Here is a 5,688-nt window from a genome sequence, read left to right as displayed (position 1 = left end):
CTCTCTCTCTCCCCATCCCTCTCTCCATTTATCTCTCTCTCTCTCTCCATCCCTCTCTCCATTTATCTCTCTCTCTCTCCCCATCCCTCTCTCCATTTATCTCTCTCTCTCTGTATCTTCGCCCTCTGCCTCTTTCCTTTTCCATCTCTCGCCCTGTATCTTTCTCTATCTCTCTCTCTCTCTCTCTGTCTCCATTTCCCTCTGTCCCATCTCCCCCAGTACTCCCATGCCCCAGTCACTCCCTATCACTGGTCACTCCCTCTGCCTGCTCACTCCCTCACCCCCAGTCACTCCTCACCCCCAGTCACTCCCTCTTCCCCGGTCACTCCCTATCACTGCTCACTCCCTGTCCCTGCTCACTCCCTCTCCCTGGTCACTCCCTCTCCCTGGTCACTCCCTCTCCCCCTGCTCACTCCCTCTCCCCCTGCTCACCCCCTCATCCTGGTCATTCCCTCCCCCGCCCCGGTCACTCCCTCTCGGCTGGTTACTCCCTCACCCCCGGTCACTCCCTCCACATCATCATTCCCTCTTCCCCGGTCACTCCCTCTTTCCCAGTTACTCCCTCTTCCCTGGTCACTCCCTCTCCCCCCCTCACTCCCTCTCCCCGGGCCCCCCCCTCCCCCCCCGGTCACTCCCTCCACCCCATCATTCCCTCTCCCCCAGTCACTCCCGCTCCCTGGTCACTCCCTCTCCCCCTGCTCAATCCCTCTCCCCCTGCTCACTCCCTCTCCCTGCTCAATCCCTCTTCCTGGTCATTCCCTCCCCCACCCCGGTCACTCCCTCTCGGCTGGTTACTCCCTCTCTGCCCCGGTCACTTCGTCTTTGTGTGCCTCCATGAACTGACCTGCCTCTTGGGCCTGCTCAGTACGAACCCTAGACTTGGCTGGAGAAGCAGGAACAGGAGCAGATTCCGAGCGATGGTCTGGGTCGGGGACATCTGCATGGGGAAAGATACATTAGTGACTCCTTACTGTTCCAGAAACTAGCCGACAGTGTAACTCCCGTCCAATTGCGGGGTCCCTTCTGGCCACCCCCAGTGACTTACATTTTGTTTCCACCAACCTCGTCGATCCCACTTTTGCCAGCTCTGAAGATACGAAAGATCCCAGATTTTTTTTTCCCCAGGAGAGAGCCTCCTTGACAGTCCCTGCAGAGGGAGCACCATCTGGAGATCCTATCCTGACAACATCCCACTAAGCTCCGTGCGAAGCCCCGGGCCAAGTGAGGCTTAGGGCTCGCCCACGATGCCTACTGTAGCCGAACAGCCTGGCATTAACTGTCAGGAACTGCACAGTGGCAGCGGAATCTCACTCCCACCAATACCTTGAGGACAGGAGTAGGGCCCATTGAGGGAGTGAAAGGTAAATGCCCAGAAAGGCATAACAGGGTCAATCTGTCCATCGCATCTGTACTAGGCCTTTTATAAGGACGGTCTCAGGAATGAGGAACTTTAGTGATGAGGACAGATTGAAGACATTGCGAGGGCTCTCACTGGGGAGAAAGAGGCTGCGAGAGAGATCCGATAGAGATTCTCAAAATTACAGACGGAGCAGTGAGGGGTTGACTGTTCCTGCTTGTACAAGGAGGGGTATGAATTTAAAGAGATGCACAAACAAAGCAAGGGTGATGTGAGAGGAGAAAAAAGAACCATCTGAGGGTCTGGAATTCACTGCTCGGAAATGTGGTGGGGTGGGCAGGTTCATTTGAGGCTTTCAATAGGACGGTTATTTGATGGGCAGTGATGGAGGGGGGAAGGCGAGAGATTGGCTCAAGGGAACAGACGCAGTGCGAGCACGATGGGCCGAATGGCCTCCTTCAGTGCCAGAGCAGTTCCGTGATTCTGAGACAGAGTTGCCAACACATCCCCCCTCCCCGCTCTTTCCAAACAAAATACGTCTCCAATCTCCCGTTTCGGAAAGCTCCTGCTCCCGCCGGGATTTCAGGTACCACGTTCCCGATCACAACTGTTCGCTATGTCAATGCACATGGAAAGAAACAAATTCTCACCTCTCCCTTTTGGATTCGTTTATAAAATATTGTTCCGATTACTGCTCCTCCAGCCACTGGAAACATTTTGCATTCATTAATTTCCCTCAACCAAAACCCCCCCTGGAATTTCGACAGCGATTCAATCTCATAGGGGCCCTTCAGCCCATTGTGTTTTCTATCCTAGTCACATTTTCCAGCACTTAGCCTGTAGTTTTGCATACTAAGGCCTTATGGCTGTGCATCTGAATGTTTCTTAAGTATTTTGGGTGGTGGAGTCCCTACCTCCACTACTGTTTTAGACACTGAGTTCCAAATACCCACCAGCTGCTGCGAAAAAACTTTCTTCCTCTGTGCCCCCTGGTCAGCTCCTTCAATTCTGTCTCTGTCTGTGGGTGGCTCAGTGGTTAGCACTGCTGCCTCATGGCGCCAGGGACTCGGGCTCTATCCCACCTTCGGGCAACTGTCTGCATGGGGTTTGTACATTCTCCCCGTGTCAGCGTGGGTTTCCTCCGGGTGCTCCGGTTTCCTCCCACAGTCCAAAGATGTGCAGGTTAGGGTGGATTGGCCGTGCTAAGTTGTCCCATAGTGCCCAGGGATGTGCGGGTTAGGGTGGATTGGCCGTGCTCAATTGTCCCATAGTGCCCAGGGATGTGCGGGTTAGGGTGGATTGGCCATGCTGAATTGTCCCGTAGTGTCCAGGGATGTGCAGGTTAGGGTGGATTGGCTGTGCTAAATTGTTCTGTAGTGTCCATGGATGTGCAGGTTAGGGTGGATCGGCTGTGGGTTACAGGGATGAGGTAGGAGATGGGATGCTCCTCTTTGGAGCTCAATGGGCTGAATGGCCTGCTTCCATACTGTAGGGATTCCATGATCTGACGGGGATTGGGGACCCAATAAACTCTGGCCGAAGAAAAACCGTAAACAAAAAATATGCATTGCTGGTACATCGGAATAAATCAAATTAATATACAATTCAATCAGTTCTTCCCAAATTCCTGTGGAAAGGCGCAAACATTAATAATCTCACCTTTAGCAGCTCGGTCAACACTGGGGTTAGTTTGCAAGTGCTCTTCCTCCCTCGTTGCAATTGAATTTCAGACACTCTGCTGTTAGCTCCCTTTTTTCTGAGGAGGTTTTATAACAGTTGACCTGGGCGGGTTATTTATTAAAAAAAATCCTTTTCTATGAAGTCACGCAAAAAGGTTTGACCTGGGTTCAAGCTGAAGACTTTTTTTTGGTTTTTCATTTAATTTTTGTTATTTTTCTTCGTTTAATCTCAGTGCGAAATCAGCAAAACCAAAATAATAAGGCATTAAACATGTATCCCTCCCAAAAGTGCCAGACAAAAAGACGAGAGCTCCTGTCTCTTCTCCCCACGCCCTGGTTGGATTCTGGCCTGGCCTGACCTAGGTCAATCGGTCAACTTGAAGGAGATTTCTCATTTTCTTTTCATGTTAAGGGGTTCGATTGTTGATCAATTCTGATGTAGCCCACTTCCCTCAGTCTCACGGATGTAAGAGAAGAGATTGCCTTGAGGTTTTTGATTTAAATTTAAGCTTATTGTCACATGTACAGTGAGAAGTGGACAACGTTGCCTACACACAGGGCCATTCTAGCTTCAAAAGTACTTGGGTACAAATCTTAGATGCAGGTCGTATTGTAGAGAAACAAGTTAAAAGTAAAGCATTAGTATAAGTAGAAAAATTAAGAAATAAAGTTAAAAGTTAACACTACAGTCCTTCCAAGTTTTAAGATTACAAAGGGATCTTGATCAAATGGGCCAATAGGCTGAAAAATGGCAGAGTTCAATTTGGATAAATGCAAGGTATTGCATTTTGGTAAAACAAACAAGGGCGGGCCTTATACAATTAATGGTAGGGCCTTGGGTAGTGTTGTAGAACAGAGAGACCTGAGGATGCAGGTACATAATTCTTTGAAGTTTGTGTCACATATAGACAGGGAGGTTAAAAAGGTGTTTGGCACGTTTGCCTTCATTGCTCAGACCTTTGAGTATAGGAGTTGGGACGTCATGTTGAGGTTGTACAGGACGTTGGTGAGGCCTCTTCTGGAGCACTGTGTCCAGTTCTGGCAACCCAGTTATAGGAAGGATACTATTAAACTGCAGAGGGTTTCAGAAGAGATTTACCATGATGTTGCTGGGAATGGAAGGTTTGCATTATAAAGAAAAGCTGGGACCTTGTTCCACTGGAGTATAGGAGGCTGAGGGGTGATCTTATATTATTTTATAAAATCATGAGGGGTATAGATAAAGGTGAATGGCAAGTGTCTTTTCCCTAGGGTGGGGGATTTCAAGACCAGGGCCATATTTTTAAGGTGAGAGAAAAGAGATTTATAAAAGACATGAGGGGCAACCGTTTTACACAGAGCGTGGTCCATGTGTGGAATGAGCTTGCAGAGGAGGTGATGGATGTGGGTACAGTTACAGCGTTTGAAACACATTTGGATAAGTACATGAATAGGAAAGGTTTGGAGGGCCAGGAGCAGGCAGGTGAGACTAGCTTAGCTTGGGATTGTGGTTGGCACGGACTGATTGGGCCGAAGGGTCTGTTTCCATGCTGTGTGACTCTATGACTCCAAGTGGAAAAAATAAAGTATCGAAGGTAAAAGGTGGGCAGTTTTTCTGAAGTGCACTCCCTGCTTTGCCCACTCTCTGGGAAACCTCAGACCTCCTACTCTCCACACCACAGATGACGGTCAGGGATGGGGGTGGGAAACAATGTTGGGCTCGGGCCCACGGCCGCTTCCCCTCACCAGATATCCAGTTGGCATCAGCTGGACTGGCTCAGCTACAAGGAGAGACTGGGTGGTGAGGGCTCATTTTCCTTAGAGCACAGAAGGCTGAGGCGGGATTGGATTGAGGTGTACAAAGTTCTGGGGGAGGGTGGCACGGTGAATAAGACCGTAAGAAATAGGAACTGGAGGAGGCCATTCAGCCCTCGAGTCTGCTCCCCCATTCACATTCCTCATGTCCACTTTCCCGCCCTTTCCCCAAATGATCAAGAGTCTCTCTATGTCGGCCTTAAATAGACACAAGGATTCTGTCCCCACAACAGCTCTCTGTGGCAAGGAGTTCCAAAGACCCACAACCCTCTGGGAGAAGAAATTCCTTCTCATCTCTGTCTTAAATTGATGCCCCCTTCATTCTGAGACTGTGCCCTCAGGCCCTAGACTCTCCCATGGGGAAAACATCCTCTCAGCATCGACCCCATCAAGGGTCGACTGAGAGACAATTTTCCCATTAGCAGAGGGGTCAGTAAGCAGAGGGTGCAGTTTTAATTTGATTTGACTTAATTTATTGTTGTCACATGCACAGTGAAAAGTATTGTTTTGTGTGCTGTCCAGACAAATGATACCTTATACAAGTACATCAGGGTAATAGAACAGAATGCAGAATATAGTATCACAGCTACACAGAAGGTGCAGAAGAAGATCAACTGTAATATGTGAGAGGTCTGTTCATAAGTCTGATAACAGCGGGGAAGAAGCTGTTCTTAAATCTGTCGGTACGTGTTTTCAAACTTTTATATCTTCTGTCTGACGGAAGAGGGTGAATGAGAGTATAATGAGGGGGTGAGGAGTCTTTGATTATATTCCAGTGTGGATCTGGAGGAACACAGCAGGCCAGGCAGCATCAGAGGAACAGGAAAGCTGATGTTTCGGGTCAGGACCCTTCTTCAG

At 49.3% G+C, this 5,688-nt stretch overlaps 1 long non-coding RNA gene across 1 annotated transcript in view; it reads right to left on the bottom strand.

Annotated features, from left to right (window-relative positions):
* LOC125487831 overlaps positions 1 to 927 on the bottom strand; it is an 8,853-nt gene extending 7,926 nt beyond the window's left edge. Inside the window, exon 1 of the long non-coding RNA XR_007266120.1 lies at positions 845 to 927. This is a non-coding gene — a long non-coding RNA (uncharacterized LOC125487831). The remainder of the gene's footprint in view (positions 1 to 844) is intronic.
* Between the last annotated feature and the right edge of the window lie 4,761 nt (positions 928 to 5,688).

Source organism: Rhincodon typus, chromosome 45 (genome assembly GCF_021869965.1).
Source record: "Rhincodon typus isolate 14 chromosome 45, sRhiTyp1.1, whole genome shotgun sequence".
In the NCBI taxonomy this organism is placed as follows: Eukaryota; Metazoa; Chordata; class Chondrichthyes; order Orectolobiformes; family Rhincodontidae; genus Rhincodon; species Rhincodon typus.
The sequence above is the reverse complement of the archived record's forward strand: the minus strand, read 5'-3'. Positions and strand labels throughout refer to the sequence as shown.